The 21,963-nt window shown below is 34.5% G+C and overlaps 1 long non-coding RNA gene across 1 annotated transcript; it reads left to right on the forward strand.

Annotated features, from left to right (window-relative positions):
• The first annotated feature begins 40 nt into the window (after positions 1–40).
• Positions 41–21,921, forward strand: LOC131424278 (uncharacterized). Its single transcript, XR_009227037.1, has 3 exons — positions 41–2,490; positions 18,127–18,239; positions 20,686–21,921. It is a non-coding gene; the product is annotated as an uncharacterized LOC131424278 (long non-coding RNA).
• The last annotated feature ends 42 nt before the right edge of the window (positions 21,922–21,963 follow it).

Genomic DNA, 21,963 nt, shown 5'->3' on the forward strand with positions numbered 1-21,963 from the left:
ATAGTTTAATGTCTTTTTTTATACATTGAAAAATGAATTTTCCAAACAAATTAGTTTTGACTGATTACTATGTTGTTTCCTACTCTGAAGATGCAGATTAATATCACTCAAAAGTATTTCTTCATTGTTGATTACCAAAAGGTTAATATTAACTAATAGAAAAATCTCAATTTCGAATAAGAAGGCAATGGATTTTATAACTGGCATTGCAGCATTTATTATAGTTTATTTCAGATTTCCAGTGGTAAAAGTAAAAAGTATAATATCTAGTTTTTAAAAACTGAATCTGAATATTAAATTTATAAATTTTACATAAAAGTGAGAGAGCACCATAATAGAGGGGTGCCCTTTTGTTGTTTCCCAATACTGTGATAGGTTTGCACCCCTTTGCCAGTTTCTCATTTTGACCAGAGGGCAGACACCTGGCAGGGATTTGGGGTAAGGTCTGGGAGCAGAGAATAGAGCTTTTTGTTCTCTAAATTTAAGTGGCCTCTATAGGGATCAAACTCTCACCCTTTGCTTTGGGAACCACAAGATCTAATCAAATGAACTATTAAAGAGCTAAATAAACATAGCCAGCAAGGAACAGAAGATGTTTCCAGGCCACAGGAGATTTCTTCTTCCTACTCCTTTTTTAGGAAGCTAAGGATTCCTAAGAGATTTAATCCATTACGTTTTTCCCCAAGAGAATGCAGCGGCTCATATCAAATATTCATTTTTTAGGTCATCACCATTTTTGCACACTGTACACCAATTTACTGCCTCAGTGCACTAAAATGCAACTCAGTAGCCTGAAAAGTTAATGCATTTTCATCAAATTCTTAAGAGGCATCTACATCTCTTGAGAAAAAATGGCCTTACATAATGCATTGGATTTGCCCATCATTAAAGATTAAGGAAAACCAGACACAAACCAGATGCCCTGAAGATTTCAGATCCTCTTTGTTATGGGACAGTATTAGATGAAACTTGTTAAGTTTTGTTTGGAAAATTCATTTTTCAATGTATAAATCTTTGTAATGTTATGAACATGTGCTTCTGGATACTTTCCAGAAAAATAAACCTCTTTAAAAACAAAACAAAACACATGTTTAGAATTATCTAGCAGTTGATACTCATGCACTAGAGTCAGACCTGAGTTCAAGTCTCAGTTTAACCACTTCTAACTATGTGATAATGATTGAGATAGTACTTAACTTCTCTTACCTTTATTTTCCTCAAAGGGGCTTGGGGAGAAGTAATTTAATAATGCATGCAAATTGCTAAATATAGCGCCTATAATACAGTAAGCAATCAATAACGGGTATTTGTGTGCTTAATGTTTGTTTGGTGCTGTGGGGTTTGAGAATATGCTTAAAATTACTCTCCACATGAACTGAACTGCTTCAGGTCATAGCTGCCAATTGTCAGTTTACATGTGAAACTTCCCAAGCAAGTAAAATTTTCTAAGGCAGCCATTTAGTAGAAGACATGTTTTAGCTCATTATTCTTATTACCTGGAATAAAGTAAACAAAGGTTGTCATTTTCACATAGTTAATTCTCATTACTCATGAAATACATATTTTGAAATTTGCCTACTTGCTAAAATTTCAAAAAATCAATACTCCTCGTGCTTTTATAGTCATTCATTGAGCAGCAAAATAAAGGAGGCTTCGGACACACAGGTTCCCAGCTGAGGCCAGACAGGGCAGTGCTCTGCCTTATTATTTCAGCCCTCACACTATGTACAAGTACCCATTTTCCTGTCTATTTAGTTCCACATTTTTTTCCCATTTTTGTGCTTTTTACTGTTGTTGCTGATTCTGCTGTTTTCAAACATAGTGCTGTGCAGTGTTCTTAAGCACAGGAAGGCTGCAGTGGAAAGTAGAATGGTGATTGCCAGGGTTTGGGTGGGGCAGTTAATGTTTAATAGAGACTTTCAGTTTGAAAAGATTTTAAAAAGTTCTGGGGGTAGATGAATGGTGGTATGGGTGCACAGCAATGAATATACTTAATACTACTGAACTGTTAACTTAAAAATAGCTAAAATGGTGAGATCTATGTCATGTATATTTTACCACAAAATTTTAAATGCCAGGATATGTCATAAGAAAATTTTTCCTTATGAAAAAATATATGTGTTAGAAAAGCTTTGTTCAGGAATGAAGGTAGTGCTTTTGACTGTGAGTTTAATGTTAATGAATAACACTATATATTAATTGGTTGATGAAAAAATTGTGACCAGAGGCTCTCCTAACCCTGTATTTTCTCTAGGAATTGAGTATTTGCTGATTCACAATTGATGATGAATTTCCAGAATATAACTACCATGAATAGTAGAATTGTTTGCATCTAATCAGCTTCTCTGAAGGACAGTATGAATGGATTAAGAAGTACTCAAGCAATTTCAAGAACTGTTTCTTCTCCAATGGCAATAACTGCAGCTCCCCAGCACAGAATGCTGGGAGCTACTGTCACAAAGGAGACCAGACAGGGCAACAATAGGACAGGTGAGGAAAGAAGAATTTCTTCCAGTCTATGGGAAGAACTTGGTTTGTGAACCTGTTGGCTTTGTCTTAGGTTAGAATTCTTCAAAAGCTGTTTCTCATGGCAGTCGTAGGAATGGAAGACAGTAGACTTGGAATATAGTTCTGGCTTTGTTCTTGATGTTTCATGTAACCTTGAATAAGTCATTTAGCAAAGGCTTCACTTATGTGTGTGTGTGTGTGTATATATATATATATATATATATATATGTGTGTGTGTGTGTGTGTGTGTGTGTGTGTGTTTATGTATTTATTATTTAGGAAACTTTTGAATGCCTACTATGTATATGTACCTGGCACTGTGCTAGATCTGAAGATAAAACAATGAACCAGTTAGACACAATCACATCTTCAAATAAATTATGAGGAAATAGGGTGGCGTATACCCTTTTCAATTGAGGTTTATCCCCTAAGGCAGTAATCCTTAAACTTTTTGATCCCAGGATGCCTTACACTACTAAAAATTATTTAGGATCCCCCAAATCTTCTATCTGTGTGAGTCATATCTATTATTATTTAACATATAATAAATTAAAACTAAGAAATTTTAGTTTACAGGCATATACAAACATAAGGACTCTTTGATGACAGAGTGATAATTGTCCTTATGTATCATGAAACCTCTGGAAAAGTTCATTTTACACATAAGAAAGAATGAAAAAAGACGGTCTGGTATTGTGACTCAGCGGTAGAGCACTCCCCTAGCATGGGCAGGACCCGGGTTCTATCCTCAGCACCACATAAAAATAAAGGTATTGTTTTGTGTCCGTCTACACCTAAAAAATAAATAAAAAAGAAAGAATGGAAAAATAAAGGTAAAAGTAATATTAGAATTATTATGAAAATAGTTTTTACTTCACAGACTTTCTGGAAAAGCCTTGAAAAACACCCTATGGGTCTCTAGACTGTGCTTTGAGAGCCATAGCCCCAAAGTAATAATATTTTTAATATCTTTTTTTTTGGTGGACACAATATCTTTATTTTATCTTTTATATGGTGCTGAGAATTGAACCCAGTGTCTCATGCATGCTAGGCGAGCGCCCTAACACTTGAGCCACATCCCCAGCCCCCCAAAGTAGTATTTTTACATTATTGCAATTGAATATTTCCCTCCTGTAATTGAAATCCCCTTCTCCCATTATCTTTGGCTCTGCTTTTAATAAAACATCAAATATAGTAATTTTAAATACTTCGTATTTATTTAATACTATTTAATTGTTGCCAAGAGTAGAAATATTATTGTATTGTAGTCACCAAGTACAAAATGGTCATCAATCTAGAGTACATTGTTATAGACTGAAATCTGTATGTAGGCTCTAGGGATTTCCTGTGGATGGTCTTCAGGTCAGTCTTGAGGTGTTAATATTCATATTATGGCAAGGACTCCTAATGATGTTTCCATGAACAAAGTGGTTGCATTTCATTGTCATTCAAAATGCAGTTTTCCCCTCCCACCTTCCCCAAATGGGAGCTCTTGACTACTTATTACAGATTTGAAATACGGAAGACAAAAATAAGTTATAACTTGGCTTCTTTACTTTTTTCCTCATTTTTTCATTGAAAATTATACTGGACCCAAAGACTTAGTGTTAAATTTTATCAATTGTGCTCTCTCCTCTATTATTATAGTTCCCCCATGTTTGTGTTTTGTTTCACTTATTTGTCCTCCCATCTTTACCTCTCTGTCCTCCAAATAGACTTTGAGTTCCTAGAGGGAAAGATATTATTTTGTTGGTTTTTGGTCTGGTATGTGGGATATAATTAGATGAACAAAATAGTGCTTATTGAATAATTAAACCAGTTAATGAGTGATTATACCTTTAATATTAGAAACTTCAACTTTTTAACTTTTCAATAGGTAAAATTACTATACTTACAGACTTTCTAAGTTGATTTTGGCTGTGTTTTTAGTTTGCTCTGTGGTTCATACGTTTCTATTATGGTCCTCTTACTCAACTTAAAATTGATATTATAGGTCCTTAAAATTGATATTATAGGTCCTGTTGTTCTTGTCACCTCTACTGAGCACTTTGAGCAGATAAGTACAGACTTTGCATTTAATGATCTATGGCTGTTAGATCCATGGCTACACACATGTGGCTCTAAGTGAGGAAAATGTTAGTTAGTTGCTATGCTGGCTGAGGCACCACTGTTTAAGATGACCAGATCCCTTACTCAACACAAATTCATATTTAGGTCAAACTATGGAAGGCAACCACAGAGGAGAATAAACATCTCAAAAGAACAGTGGTATGTGTGTGTGTGTGTGTGTGTGTGTGTGTGTAAATAAGACCAGCTCATTACAGTATGTTTTGCCTTGACCCAGTGGGAGAACTGCGAACTCATTATGTGTGTTAGTCTTCTCTACTTATTCCTCCATTCTTGCAAAGTATTAAGTTTTACAGTGATCTTTCTCTCCCTGATTTCTCCTCAGCAGGAAGGAGTTTTCACCCAGAACTTGGGATTTAACTCAATCAGGCTGATTACTCAATTTTTGAGTAATCAGCAGAGGTGGGCCAGATGTCAACCTACTTTCCAGAATACTCTCTCAAGATAAGTTATTTAGCCACTCACCCCAGTGGGCACCTGTGAGTTCCTTAATAATTTCATAAAATTTAGATCTTTGTGCATTTTCTGGGTCATCTATATACAGCCTTACATCTAAGCATTTCTTCATGTCTCCAGTTTCTCCACTGTCTACAAATTCATTGCTCACAATTGAGTTTTTGACCATAATCAAGTTGGCATCAAGTGCCATCTGAAGTCATAGAGGTTGACTTTTATACAGCATTCATGGAAGTTCTCAATTTTTTTCTTTAAAAAAAATCTTTGCATTATTCAGGCTTGAACACCCAACTCAAATAATGTTCTTATTCTATTGATAGCAAGTAAGTATAGCCATTGAAGTCTGTTGCCCTAAGGAACAGAGTTTGTACATGAAAAAATTTTGATTCACAAACTTATCCCTTTTTGCTGGACTTTAAATTTCTGTTTAAGTTGAATGATCTTGCGGTAAGAAAGCATGTAGGAATGTTTCATACTAAATTATACCAGTCTTTATTTGGGTTCTGAAACTTTAATTAGAGTCACACCATCACTATTGGTCTATGAACTTCCACGTTGTTGCTGGCCTCCCTGCAACAAGAAAGCACAGACTTCTGCCTGAAGCTGTCAATTTTCTTTCCCAAGTTTAGTGAAGTTTAATTTCAAAATCTCCAAATGAGAAATTGAGTATAAAAAGTTTATCTTCACTGTATCTGATGAACAATTCTTTATGATGTTTTGTTTTGCTTTAGAACAACCATATGGTTTCCAGAGCATATGACAGTATGCTAATTTTAATATTTTTTAATTTTAATTAATTTTAATATTTTAATTTTAATATTTTTGCCCTTATTATTGTTAAGACTTAAGCTTGCAATGTTTATGGTTTTATTTGGGGGGAACTTTGTTTTCATTATTTACTTATTTATAGATAGGGTCTCGCTAAGTCACTCAGCCTTGCTAAGTTGCTAAGGCTGGCCTTGAGCTTGCCATCCTCTTGCCTCAGCCTTCAGAGTAGCTGGGATTAAAGGTGTCACCACCATTGTGCTCCACTTGTTTGGGGGGAACTTCGGGTTCTATAGACTTACTACAGAATGTTTCTATAAATTTAAAATTTTTAAATTATTTTAGATTTCTATTTTTAAATTTAAATCTTTAAATTTAAAAGTCTTAAAACCATTTAAAATTTTTTTCCTGATCTCTTCTCTCAGTGATTTGGAAGTAGTGATAGCCTTAGAAGAATTCAGTTCTTCCCAGGAGGGCACAGAAAATGTTTTTTTTAATTTCCTTGGAATTACCTGAGCATTGTTTATATAATTCACAGAGGATTGGCTTTCAAAGGCATTCACTTCCAAATTCTTTTGCAAATTCCTAGAAAGAACACTTTAAAAATAAATGTACTCATTTATTTTATTCATTCATTTGTTCATTAGGCACTTATTAAGCACCTGGCTTTTGAGAGGTACTATGCCAGGTATTTGAGACAGAAAAAAAATGTGATACTTTTTTCCCTAAGGAAAACATTTTGAATTTTAAGGCCATAAGGGTTTTAAGATAATTATATCTAATCTACTCATAAGCAGATGAAGAGACTTAAGTCCAGAAAGAGGTTATGTGACTTAAATTGGAATTAAGTACAGTCTGTTTCATTTAGAAAGGCAATTTGCATTGGAATATTTTTGAAGCACCAGTACTCTTCAATATTAAGAATTTTTTTTAATATTCTCATTAACAAGGCCAATGCTCAATATCTTGATCAAAGCCACAGTGGTGCCCTTTGTTGCTGGACACAGTCCATGGTTCTGACTTGGCAACTGAAAGACCCAGTGACCTACTTTTGGAGAGTATAGGGGTTCTAATGTCTACTGACTTACTGACTGTGCTTTGGATGTCATTTGCTGAGATGCTGGGGGTTAGCCTTTTGTAATAGAATGTCATTGTTAACTCATTTTTTAGTATTTTAAAATATATATCACATTCTTAAGATTTAAACTTGAAAAGTCTGTACTTTCTAGTAATTTTAACCATGAATAGTTCTACCTTTGACTTTCTAATAGGTTTTAAAATAGACCCAACCTTGAATTCTAAATTTTTTTTTCATTTAATTACATTTAACATGAACATTCTGGCCCCTGCTGGGAACTATAAGAACTACATCACTTGTGCAGTCAATTTTCATAAGGTCATAAGGACTTCAATTTAAACCTTGAATTGGGTTTTATATATCTTCTCTCTTTCTTTCAGTAACATGGATTTTATTGAATAAGATCTGTAAGTTGGGCAGTACTGTGACTGTGATTCAAAATCTGCATTAAATATTGGTCATTTACATGATAATAAATTTAAATACACAATAAGATAATATTTTCTACCTTTGTTTTAAATATATATGAATCTCAAATATATTTTTCTCCATCCAACTTAGAAGAGAAATTTAATAGGAGAAACAGGTGATATTCAAATACTTGATAAGTATGGTTTGGTAAGGACTCCTTTATTTAGAATTTCACTCCATCAAATGCTTATTAATACCCACTATTTGATGGTGGGTGAGTACTGAATATATTTACATAAAATATTACCTTACCCCCAAAAGTGGATGGGTAACAGTTATAAAGTAGCACTTCAGCAAGTACAAAATCATGGAATGGAAGGACAAACCAAAAGTTTCATGGATGTAGTTGGAATGATTTCTACACATGGGAGACTCAGGAGTGGAGAGTGGAAGATGTATGGAGGCTGAAAACAGAATTATAAAACCACTCCACTCAAAAACCCATGAATACATTGACTTTTTCCCACAGAGTCTCTTACAAGTTCTCTTTGAACAAATTATTAACCTTTATTTTCTCATCCTCAAAATGGAAATAGTAGTCAAATTGTGAAGACTAAGTAAGATAATAATGTAAAGTGCCAAGAACAATATATGGTTCTAAGTTTTTATTAAGTATTAAATATTGAAATAAGCATCAACATCTACTAACAATAACAGTAGTCCCTAGCAATTGATTGGAATCATTAATATTATTTGGATTATAAATTATATTGAGAATTTATAAATTGAAATTTTATAAAGTGAGGAGTGGGCATACATGATATAAAAAGAAGGAGACATGAACAAAACAACTAGAAAACTAGAAATAAATAGTGGAAAAAGATATGCCAGACAAATGCCATCAAAAAGAAGAATGAAGCGTGCTATTAGAAACAGGATTGAATTTAAGGCAGAAAGTGTGAAACAAAACTAAGAAGGAAATTTTTGTGATGATAAAGGGAAGAGTTCACACAGAGGATATTTCTTTCACAAATCTTAAAGCACAGTAAAAAGAAATATTTAAAACAACTAGAACTACAAGGAGAAACTATAAGAAACAAAATAGTATTAGTAGACTTTAATATATTTCAACATATTAATAGGTAAAAGGAGAAGAGAAGATCATTTTAATAGATTCCTATAAAGCGTTTGACATAATTTAAATAGAAGCTTTAATTAGTATCATTTCTTATTTGAAAAAATCTTCAGTAAAATACAAGTAGATGTGTATTTTCTTGAAGTGATAGACCAGTATTATGCTTACTGATGGAGCATTATAGATGTTCCCATTAAAATAAAAATGTTATGTGTAACCTTAATAAAACTATTATTTATTTTTATGGAAGTATTCCTAACACATTAAGAGATAAATAGTGGAAAAAGAGACATAAATACAGACAAGAAAAAAATAATTATAATTTTTGCCAATGGTATAATTTAATCTCTGCAAAAATATATAAAGAATAAACTGGAAAAAAATATATGAAACAGGGCTAGTATTGTAGCTCAATGGTAAAGCACTTGCCTAGCATGTCTGAGGCACTGGGTTTGATTCTCAACACCACATATAATAAATAAAATAAAAGTCCATGGGCAACTAAAAAAAGCATATGAAACAAATCTAGCAAGGTGGCATATTACAAAGTTAATTCCCTCTGAAATTATAGATTCTCTTTATGTAAAAAGTAAATAATTAGGAAATACAATGAACAAAAGATACCATTCCAAAATCATACAAATCTAAACCAAACCAAATAAAAGTACCTAAGCAGAACTTATCTAGAAGTATGCAGGCATTCTATTAGTAGTTCTTAACCCTGACTGAGGTTAAGCTCTCAATAAATATACAATGCTTGTGCTCCACACCAGGTCAATTAAATTTTTAGTAATGGGGCTTGGACATCTGTATTTTTTTAAACCACTCAAGTGATTATAATGGACAACAAGAGTGAAGAACCACTGATCCATATGAAGAAAATATTAAAACTCAAATAACATATGAAAAGATATATTATTTTTTGAATAAGAAGACTCTCTTGTACAAATGCCATTCTCTTTAGTCTTTAAATACAGTGTAAACTGTAACTAAAATATTTGTAGATCTTTAAATGTAACAAATACTTCAGGATTGCTAGGTAAACTTTTATAAAGAAAACAAGTGAGAGGAGACTAGTGCAAATGGATATGAAAACATTTTAAGGTGTAGTAATTTAAAATAGCATGGAGTTGACAGAATAATAAAAAGGAAGAAAAAAGTGAAAAATAGACCTAATCATGTAAAAAAATCTATATGAATGACAAATGTGTCAGTAAGACCAAAGTTAGTAAATAGCCACTGGACTGTAAGCTCCATGAAGGCAGGAACTATTAAATATTTATCAAAAATTTAAATACCCATAAAATGAAACTCTGTGAGAATATGTGAGTGGTGATTATATACAATGATGTAAATTTTGGAGTATCAGACATTCTAATCTTGTATATGTGCATTAGTTTGTTTTGAGTTTTTTTTTTTTTTTTTTGCCATGATAAAATTTAACATTTTATCATACCATGACACACCTGTAATCCCACAGGCTTGGGAGGCTGAGGCAGGGGGATTGGAAGTTCAAAGCCAGCCTCAGCAACTTAGGTCCTAACTAATTTAGTGAGACCCTCTCTCATTTTTCATGAGATTTCTATTAACTAATTGCTCTGCCAGAATTTCTAGTACCATATTGAATAGGAATGGTGAGTGTGGACATCCTCGTCTTGCAGATTTTAAAGGAAATGCTTTTAATTTTTCCCTACTCACTATGATGTTGCCTTCGGGTTTGTCATATATAGTATTTATGATGTGGAGGTAAGTTTTTTCTATCCTTAGTTTCTTTAGTGTTTTTTATCATGAATGGATAATGTATTTTGTTGAAGGCTTTCTCTGCCTCTATTGAGATGACTATGTGATTTTTGTTCTTAATTCTGTTGAAGTGGCAAATTACATTTATGGATTTATATATGTAAAATCATCCTTAAAACCCTGGATAAAACTAAATTGGTCATGATGTGCAGTTTTAATATGTTGTTGAATATGATTTGTCAATATTTTATTAAGAATTTTTGTTCATCAAGATTTTTGGTATGTTTTCTTTCTTTGGTATATCTTTCTCTGGTTTTGGTATGAGGATGATAGAATAAATTTGAAAGTGTCCCACTCCTTTTTATTTCATGTAATAATTTGTGGAACATTGGAATTAGTTCTTCTTTAAAGGTCTGGTAGAATTCAGCTGAGAATCCATATGGTCCTGAGTTTTTCATTTTTGGAAGGCTTTTTATTACTTGCTTATATCTCATTTCTAGTTAGTGGTCTCTTTAGGTTTTCTCTGTACCTTTGGCTTAGTTTTGGTAGGTCATATATGTTTAGAAATATTCCTATTTATTCTAGATTTTCCAGTTTCTTGGAGTAAATTTTTTTCAAAATAGTCCTTACTGATTTTCAAGATTTCTGTGATATATGTAATGATTTTTCTCTTTTTCATCTCTAATTGGATTAATTTGGTTCTCTCCTCCCTTTCTCCCCCGCCTCCCGCCATTAGTTTGGATGAGAGCTTGTCAATCTTGTTTATCTTTTCAAAGAACCAACTCTTCATTTCATCGATTATATTTTTAAAATTCTCTTTCATTTCAGTTCTGATTAAATATTTCCTTCTTTCTGCTCTTTGTGGAATTGTTTTCTTCTTGTTTTTCAAGGGCCTTGGGATACATCCTTGGCTTGTTTATTTGAGATCTTTCTGACTTCTTATGTGGACACTCATAAATTTTCCTCTTAGAACTCCTTTTATATTATCCAAAGGTTCTGGTATGTTGTATCATTATTCTATTTGATTCTAAGAGTTGTTAAATTGTTCCCCTGATTTCGTCTATTGACCATTCATCATTCAAAAGTGTATTGTTCAATTTCCATGTGTTTATAAAGTTTCTGTAGGATTTTTTAGTGTTGATTTCTAATTTAATTTCATTATAATCAGATAAGATACAAGAAATTATAATGGTTTTTTATATTTGCTAAGATTTGCTTTGTGGCCTAAAATAAGGTCTGTTTTGGAGAAGGTTCTATGCCCAGCTAAGAAGAAAGTACATTTGGCCTTTGTGGGATGAAATAGTCTATAGATTTCCATTTACTTAAAATATTTTTTAGATCTGAAGAGTCTTTACTGAGTTTATGTCTGGATGACCTATCAGTGAATGAGCTGTGTTGAAATCATCCAGTATTATTGGACTGGGGTTGATCTGAGTCTTTAGGTCTGATAGTATCTGTTTTATGTAATTAGGTGCACCAACATTTGGGGCATAAATAGTTACTATCATCAGATCTTCTTGTTTTATTTTTCCCTTTACCAGTATGATGTGACCATCTTTGCCTCTTCTGATTAATTTTAAGTCTGCTTTGTTGAATATGAGCAGCTACCCTGCTTATTTGGGGATTTCATTTGTATGCTGTACAGTTTCTATTCTTGTTTCTCAGAACTTGGAGCCCATTGTGTATCCATAGTCTTTCTTTGCAGAGCTCCTTCCTCTCTAGCCTTCCGTCCCACAATACCCAGTATCTTCATCCTCCCCAATTATTGATCTCTGTTTCCTTAAGATTGCTTAATTTTCTTCTCTCTGAACTATATTCCAAAATATGCCTTTAAGACAATTCTCATCATTTGTTTTCCTTCACTTAATGATCACAGTCTTGTGGTATAGTGTCCAATTTCTAAAAGCAGTTGTATGTGATATTTTATCCTGTGTTCTAATTGCTTACAGCAGGAGGGCAAGTATAGTGCCAGGTAATCAAACATGACCTTAAGTTGAAGTCCCTTTAGAAGACAAATATTAACAAGGCAGGGGTGGGACAATTTAAACACTTAGGACAAGAAAAAAGACTAACTTTCTTCTTTTCTTTAATCCAGACCCTTAAGAATAAGATTAACAATCCAATAGCAAAATGACCAAAAAAAATACATATTTTCAATAAACCAATGAAAAAATGTTCAACCTATGAAAAAATGTTCAACCTCACTTAAAATCAAATCAGAACAAAATTAAATTATCAGTGAAATACAGTTTATTATTTAAGTGTTAGGATAAGCATAGTAAAATAGCTTCTTTGTCTCTCTTGGTGGGTGCTATAGTTTGGATATTGAATGTCCTCTAAAGGTTCACGTTGAAGGCTTGGTCTGCAGAATGGCTATAGGAAAATGCTGTGGATCTTTGGGCAGTGGGGCTTTCTGGGACCTTCTTAAGACACTGGGGCATGCCCTGAAGAGGAATTGTGGGATCCTAGTGTTTTGCTCTTTCTGTTTCCTGGTTCATGAAGTGTACAGTTTTGCTCTTTCAGACACTCTTACTGTGATGTGCTGCCTTGTCAGAGGCCCAAAGCAATGGGCCACCCAATCTTGGACTGAAACCTCCAGAACTTTGAGATAAATAAAGTTTTTCTTTTTATAAATTAATTATCTGGGTTTTTTTTTTATAATGACAAAACTCTAACACAATGGGGCTGTGAATTTAATTTTTTATTCACTATGCCAGATAATTTGGCACTCTTTCAAATTTTAAGAGGCCATGTCCTTTGACCCAGAAATTCTATTTCATATATATATATATATATATATATATATATATTAGGATTTTGTTCTCTGATAAACTTTCACAAACTCTCAAAGGTATCTCTAGAGCTTATAAAGTTGAGAGTTGGAAAAAAATATATGAATCCAGTAATTAGAAATTAATTAAATAAATTATAGTATCTCCAGGTAAATCTATATATACTAACATATATTGATGAATATAATATGATAAATGGGAAGGTAATTTTTAGAACAGAATCAATTTTATAAAAACAAAAATAGAGAAGTTATATTTGCTGTAGATACACTTCCTTTAATATTAAAATTTGCTGGTCTTTGCTCCAGACTCATATTCAACAATCAGTATCCCTTTTGGATAGTTAAAATGAATTCCCATTTAACATGTCAACGCAGAACTCTTTGATTTACCAGGTCTCTCCTCCCCATCCAATCAGTAAATGGCACCACCATTGAGCCAGTTGCTCATGTCAAACACCAGAGAATCAAGGAATTTTTCTCACTAAGCTCTCTGAACCTCACTGTTCAGTGAGAATAAAGGAGTCACAAAGCTGGAAGGTTATAGGATGTGGTTTGGCATGGGTTGCTGAACATACAGCAAATATTATAAATTATTTCAGCTGGACAATAAGTCCATCTGACTAAGATTCCTTTTATTCTCACAAAACTCTACAAGGTTCTTCATCTTATACAATCAAAGTGATAGGCATTCAGTAGAAACAAATTTTCAAATTTTTCAAATTTTTAACTTTAACTTTTCCCAGACTGTGTGAGTCAGTTTTCCAGCTGCTCACCACATCATGCCTGGCATCCCAATATCTCCTTCAAGGTCATGTCCCCGTTTCTTATTTCCACTAGGCCCCACCTCCAAATGGTTCTACCACCTCCCAATAGTGCCACAGCCTGGCAACCAAGCCTTTAGCAACTCAGCTTTTGGAGATCATTTAAGATCAAAACCATAGCACAGGCTAGCAATATGTAGTGTGGTATTCTTTTGCGATGCTGGGCAGAGCAACAAGACACCATTCCTGAGTCACACAGTTGCAAAGATAAATAACCAACATTCAACAATGTTCTATCTTGCTAAGTTATGATGTTTGTAGGTTACATGTATTGAATAGGTTTTGACTTATGATATTTTCAATTTATGATGAATTTATCAAGGCCCCATTGTAGGTTGAGGAGCATTTGTATTTGTTGAGTTTAAGACTTTGGGTACTAACACTTCAGTGAAAAATGAGCTGGAGCTGGGGCTGGGGCTGGGGCTGGGGCTTAGTGGTAGAGCGCTCGCCTGGAACACGTGAGGCAGTAGATTCGATCCTCAGCACCACATAAAAATAAAGATATTGTGTCCACCTGAAAATGAAAACAAAATACATTTAAAAAATGAGCGGGGTGTGTGTGTGTGTGTGTGTGTGTGTGTGTGTGTGTGTAAATCTTCTTATGTTTCTCTTTATTGCAGCCTGTTGAACCTGCCAGTAGATGATGGCCAGGTAAAATAGAGAACACTCTTTTGGTACCCTTTGGATAAGTACTAGGAACTTCTTGTTAGGCACTTCCTGTGAGGTGCTAGTCTGTACAGCTGATATATGCAAATATATAGAACTCATTCTTCTTCAATTATATAAAAATTGTCCTTTCTCAGTTATATAAAAATACAAGCTGGTTTTGTGTCAAAGGATGTAGTTCTTTGAATAAATGTGACTTATTATTTAGTCAGCAAAACTGAGAGTGTTTAAAAATTAATTTCATCATGTTATATGCTAAGTACTATTGACAAAGACAAAATTATTAAAGACATGATGCCCCTAATGACCTCACATTCCAGTGGGGGAGACAGACTTGTAAACAGATATGTTAAAGTAGAAAGTGGTAAGTACTCTTCTGAAGACTGAGCAAAGAGCTGTCTGCAAAAACACAGACGACTCTGCTGGAGGGAATCAAGATAGTTTAACAGAATAGGTGACATTTGAGCTAGATCTTGAAGGATGAGCATGAATTAGCCAAGTGGATGAGGTGATCGCTATATACGGTGTCTAGCACAGGGCTGCACTCAGTAAGACCCAATAAATGTTAACATCCAGTTCCAGTCAAGAAAGTGTTCCAAGCAGAGGACACCAGTCAGTTCAATTCAAGGAACACTTATTGAGTACCTTGTGTATGTCAGGCACTGCTCCAGGTTCTTCGGCCCTATGTGCCAGGCACATCCTGTGAAGACAGATAATTATACAAGGGTCTGGTATGAGCCATGTCCAAATCTACTATTTATAGATTTTGTTCTGAAGATGAAGCAGGGATGTTTGTTTTAACACTGCTGACACATTCCATCTTGATTGCAAACCCCTACTACTACGGCATTGATGGCACTGAGATGTAAGCAGCTGATGACTGCTCTAGACTTTGCTGCCTGAAGCCAGTGGTGACAGTCCAGCCTGGCTTCACCCTGTGTTCTGGGCCACTTTGGTCTGCACTTGAGGTCAGGTCCAGGCAACAACTCCTCCTCACTGCATGGATGGAAGAATCCAGATGCCTGCATTTCTCTTAGCTCACAGACCCAAGAGGTTCCATTTGCCTTCATTTCCATAAGCCCCTTATCAAACCCAGGCACCAAATCTTATGCTTTATTATATAGTACAGTAGCAAATAGTATAGAATAAGTAGACTCTATACTATTATATAAATTTATTGTACTAAACAGAGAACCTACCTTTCCACAGTTAACACAGAACACTTATAAATACAGGAAATCTCTGTAAGTGTTTCTAGTGACTGTATTACTAGCATAACTAGGTTAAAAACAATAGAGGAAATGTGCCATGTGTTTTACAACATTATTTAATATGCACAACAATTTATTAAGATAGAGTTATTCTAATCATTATGCAATTACTAAACTAAAGCACAGAACATTTAATTTACCAAATACTTGAAATAGTAGGACTAGGATTTGAAATCAGATCTCTTCCACTCCAAACCCACTTTCTTTCCACTACACCACGCTCACAGAATCAATGCTACTATTTACTGTGTTTCTACCATATTCCAGAAATAATGTAAGATGCTCAAATATGCTCTAATCCTTGTGAATTTACTGTATACATGTTTTAAAATTATTTTTAATTGACAAGTAAAAATTTTGTGTATTTATGGTGTACAACATGATGTTTTGATATATATATACACACACACACACACACACATACATACACACACATTGTGGAATAGCCAAATCAGGCTATTTAATATTACCTCACTCACTTACTTTTTTGTGTAGTAAAAACAGTCTGCTCTTTTAAAGCAAGTAAATACCTTGTATCAAAGTCAGACAGACAGCAAATTATAAATTTTGACTTCAAGCCTAGGCTTGAGACTCAAAGTCTGTTTTCCTTATATTACACTACATGAGTGGTTCTCAACCCTGGGTGTACATTAGAATAAAATGGGAAACTTTAAAAAACAAAAAGTTCTGCCCTCAGAGAGTCAAATTTAATTGCTCTGGAAGAGAGCCCAGGTGATTTTAATATGCTGTCTGGTTTGACAACACTGCTCTCAAAAAAAAAAAAAAAAAAGATAGGAAGTAACAATTTATCATGATAAATTGATGAAAAATGCCAGATGTAGACTATTTAAAGTGATTGTATTTTCCTAGAAAATACTGAAGAACATAGAGAAAGGATCCTGAGAGTAAAATGAACCTAACTTTGAACCTTGGTTTTGATGCTTTCTTGCTGAGTGGCCCTTAGTTGGCATTCAGTAAAATACTGATTATGAAAGAAAGAATAGGTGTTCCTGAAAAGAGTATAGAATAATTAAAGAGTATACAATAAGTAATTCTTACTTAAGCTCACTTTAACCTTCCAGTAACTCTTACTTAGCTCACTTTAACCTTCTAGTAACTCTTACCTTGAATGTTTTGAGCAACTAACAAAAAAATTTAAAAAAAAGAAAAGAGGGTTCTAGCTGGGTGCAGTGGTACATGCCTATGATCTCAGAGACTTGAGAGGCTGAAGCAGAATGATTGCAAGTTCAAAGCCAGCCTCAACTACTTAGGGAGGTCCTCATCAGTTTTAACCTTCTAGTAACTCTTACCTTGAATGTTTTGAGCAACTAATAAAAAAATTTTAAAAAAAGAAAAGAGGGTTCTAGCTGGGTGCAGTGGTACATGCCTATGATCTCAGAGACTTGAGAGGCTGAAGCAGAATGATTGCAAGTTCAAAGCCAGCCTCAACTACTTAGGGAGGTCCTCATCAGTTTACTAAGACACTATCTCAAAAAATAAAAAGGGCTGGGGATGTGGCTCAGTGGTTAAGCCCCTGTGGGTTCAAACTCCCCCACCCCCATTACCAAAAAAGAAAAGAGAGTTCTATCTTTAAAAAAAAAAAATGGAGTGAATGCTGCTTCTGGTGGCCTCCCATGGCAGTGGGTGAGGGGTGGTCAGTAAGCAAATAATAAAAGGCCACAGGAAAAAAATTCTTTTAATTTTCCTGATCAGCCTGACTGTAAAGCCTCTCACCACTGCCAAATAAATATGTTCCAAGCTACTGAGTGATTCTTTTTTATCCCAAGTATCTTTTATTCCCTTTCAGCCATGGATACCACAGTAGGACATATATACTTGAGTGGCAGGGAAAGAAGGACATTTAAAGTATTGTGCATTAGAGTTGAAATATATTGTACCATAAAAACAACATTTTGGTAGTAATTCGTTTTCCTGGTATTCAGTTAAAGTCTACAAATAATTTTGTCAGAAATTTACTATATTTTATATACAAATAGTAGTGCATTTCAGTATCCTTTGGGGTTAAATAGGCTTTGAGGAGCTAATGTGGAAGTGAAAGCACCATTTATAATCTTGCTTCTATGAGAAATACTACAATACAGCCTTTCGAAGCATTGATTAAAAAGGGATCCTGAGAATGGAAATATTTGGGTAGATTCTAATGAATTTAACTAGGTTGAATTACCAACCCCCACTGAGTCCTAGTTGTTAGTAGGAGCAATCCTGCTCCTCTGCCTGATGGTTTTAGATTTTCATTACCTGATAAACTATAATGATTTCACCTGTGACTATTGACTTTCAAAAGAAAAATGAATCTCCTCAAGGTTAATCCCCACTACTTCCACTTCTTCCAGACCCAGATCTTCCAGACCTTCCTTCAAATCCTAGAAGACCTCAAAGAAAAAAGGAGAAAGAAAAAACTGAAAAATATGCATGATAAAGTCCTAATTTCTACACAATTTATGAGGTGATAGTATATATTAGCAATTCTTCTTCCATCCCCTTTCCCATGTTCCCCTTGCCTTCAGCTAATACTTTTGCTAGTTGTGAGTATATATCAGTCTAAGGTAACCAAAACCTTCACTCCTGAAATATCTTAACCACTATTGATTCTTACTTATCTCACTTTAACTTTCCAGTAACTCTTACCAATAGAGTACTAAAACTTGTCCAAGAGAGTCCCTTAGCTTCTAGACATAATCCCCCACCTAACTATGTAGTTCTAACCCTTTTCCCATTTTATAATCATGATTTATTACCTAGACAATATGGCAATTCGCTGGCATAAAGATCCCAAGGTAAGTGATAGGGCAGCCTCGGTTTCCATTCAACAAATCCTTCTGGTATGTCCTAAAGGAAATATTCCTCCTTGGAAACAAAGAGCACAATATTGTGGGCTTAGAAACAAAGGTAGGACATGAGGAATAATAGTGAAGAAGTCACTACAGCTCCTACATTGTGGTTCTTTATTCTAAGTAATTCTAGCTATCAAAGAAATAGCATTATATATACATTAGTTGCTAGCTCAGAGAGTATACCATAACTGTGGGATAGCTCTGCAGTCTCACTGGTGGCAACATAAATAAATTGTCAGTAAATCATTCCATCATTGTGTCTTCCTGTGGGCATGAAATAATTTCTTCAATTCTGGTTCTTGAAGTTCATTAGTCAGAGGCAATACTTTATGAGATTCTAAGAAAGCGATCAAGGCAATTCCTAAGTCCATGGATAGTGATGTGAGAAGAAATATTACAGAAAAAGAAGACAGATCCGTATCCAGGATGGATAGAGGTCCTCCATGATGATAAGAGATCCAGTGCAATCCATCTGCCATCAAGTCACTGGCAGGTGCTGAGCACCTGCTAGAAATTCAGTGTTAGCTCTGACATTGGTGAAGATTGGCATTCATCAGTAGTAACCAGATCAGTCTTGGTGATGGGAAGCCCATTTTCTAGATGCCACACATAATCAATATTCCTATTCCCAGGGCCACTATATTCAAGAGCCCATTGTACAAGTATCAGGGTAAATGAGGAAGGCAGCCAACTGGTATCCACAGGGTTGACCATATTGATGACTTTTGGTTATTGAAACTTTCTTTACAGTAAAGTAACATTCATTTGGGACACAAATATCCTCACTCTACCTACTCTGAGAGGCCCATTCTAAAACTTCCTCAGACTTCCTTTTAACCAATATTCCAATGCCATTTTTCAGTCTCTGACTCTGTGGCCAAATAGCCACTTACCCATGAATCAATGTAAATTCCTACTTCTGAGTCTTTCTCTGCCAGGCAGGGTAGACCATCAAATTTTGATGCATACATCATAAAATTCTATCCTGGGATTTTTGGTACCCTCTCTGGGGAGAACATCAGAGTAGGTTCAACCGTACTTCCATTGGTCATGAATATCGTAAAACTCTATAACCTTGCTAGTCTAAATAAGACAAACTTCTATTTTGTTCTCTTAAAGACTTCCTCTCCCTTTCTTTTCCAGGGTTCCTTGTATAATCTTCTATAAAATATAAGAAAAAATTTAAACCTCAGATAGTTTTAAATGTTCTCCATCCAAAAAGTTTTAGAAGCAAAGAAAAAAGAAAAGGAACCACTACTTGCTTAAATAGTTGGAGGAGAAAAAATTACAAAGGTCCTCACAGATCCACTGTAAACATAACTGATATTATTATGCCTAATTTAAAGATAATAACTGAAATGTGGAAGAAGGGAGTTTTGTCAAAACTTCTGTAACTTCCTAAGAATATAGGCAGGGAGAAGGATCTACTTTCTAGTACACTGACAGAAGAATGAATGCCCAAGTTTGTAGGTATGATATGTCTGAGAAGCTCTGGTTTTGGGAGGGATGAAAGAGAAATGTTGATTGCTGGAAGGAAAATAAAGAAGCAAAGAGCCCTCAGGAATGGGTGGTCCCAGAGCACTGAGTAGGGGGTAAGAGTCACAGTCAGGCTTTCCAGAAACCCTGTTGTAAGAACCATTACTATCTGTGATGTTTCCTTTTTGTCCTTTTTTCTTGGTACTTTACCAATCATTTTAGAGGTAGAGAAAGAGAAAAACATAAAAACATACTGAAGCCCAAAGAAATATTTCACAAAGATTAAAATGGCAGAGATAGGGAACACAGGTAATCTAATGAAGGACAGAATAACTTGACATTTCAAAAATGTCGAGTTAGTATTCAAAATGTCATGTTTATATTGATTAGGAAATTATATTTTCAGCAAAATTTTCCTAGTTAACAAAATTCAGTGAATATTTTTAAATTAGCATTTAAATTCCTGAGATTTAACTTAGCCTCCTCATTTTGTGTGTTCTGGATACGTTCATTGTAAAAGAAAACTACTTTTGTAAACAGGCCCATAAATTGATGAGATGTCTTTTATTCTATTAATTCCAGTTGTGTGACCTAAAACAAGACATTTAACCTATCTGGACCAAGGCCTGTCATATCAAGTTTGAAATAATGAGGTAATGCTAAATGTCTTATGAGTCTTCTCTCAATTTTCAAACTCAATTCTATGAAAATTTGAATTATCCTTACATAGAGCTCTTATTTAAGTTGTGGAGTTGAAAAATAAGATAGGCTCCAGCAGGGGTCACTAGAGTCACATTGAGCCCTAAATCTGATTATCTTTTAAGTATGTGGTAGTTGACTTTACACATTCCAGTGCCTTTTTTTTTTTTTTTTTGACTGTATAGATTCCACTCTATACCCATATCTTGTCTGAATTGTTCTTAAAAAGTACTTGGAATACCCACCTCATCTAGTGTCTTTGTTTTTGCTTCCATTTGTCTTCTCTGATTCTTTTACCTTATTTATTTATTTTTCACCTTGCTATTGGAGATTATTTACCTCCATTGACTCTAGGATACTTCAAGAGAATTTATTTTTAAGAATTAGCAATGTTCAATTTTTTAAATTCTGAGAACTATGATGAGTGTATTTCTTTATATATATGAGAGTACCGTAAAAAGAAAGCACTTAAAATTCAATCCTCCCCTGGGTTTTCTTCTTCTTTTCTTTGAGCAACTAAAAAAAGGTATCCGTCTCCTATGGAACTCAGAGAATTCTATGCTATCCCTGAGAATTCTATAATTCTATGTTAATTATTTATACTCCCCCATAGTTAATTTGCTATGTATATGAAGCCAGAAATAGAATTGTTCATATATTCAAGAGCAGGATAAATATTTCAGTGCCAGTTCTAATTTCAATATCATATATTTTTTCTTTAAAAATATAGTGGCTACGTATAAAACACAGATGATGCTGCAAGCTGGCTATCCAACAAATCACCCCAAAATCACAAGACTCCCCAGAGTTCTAAGTTTTAAGAGTAAATCTTAAGTTCTAAGACTTAGAATCTTGGTTTAGATATAAGGTGTTTCCTAAAAGCTTGTGTTGAATCAATGCAAAAGGGTTTAGAGGTGAAATGATTGAATCCAATTATTGATTGAACTCAATGATTGAGCCTGAACCTAATCAGTGTGTTAATCCTGATAGAGATTAACTGGGTGGTAACTATGTGCAGGTAAGGTGTGGCTAGAGGAAATGGGTCCCTGGGAGCCGGCCTTTGGTGTATATATTTTGTCCTTGTTGAGCAGAGCTCATTCTCTCTACCTTTCCCTCTCAACCCACCTCTTCCCTGTTGCTTCCTGGTGCCATGTTCTCAGC

This window comes from Marmota monax, unplaced genomic scaffold, assembly GCF_021218885.2.
Source record: "Marmota monax isolate L192 unplaced genomic scaffold, Marmota_monax_Labrador192_F-V1.1 WCK01_AAM20220418_F8-fsc00007, whole genome shotgun sequence".
Taxonomy (NCBI): Eukaryota; Metazoa; Chordata; class Mammalia; order Rodentia; family Sciuridae; genus Marmota; species Marmota monax.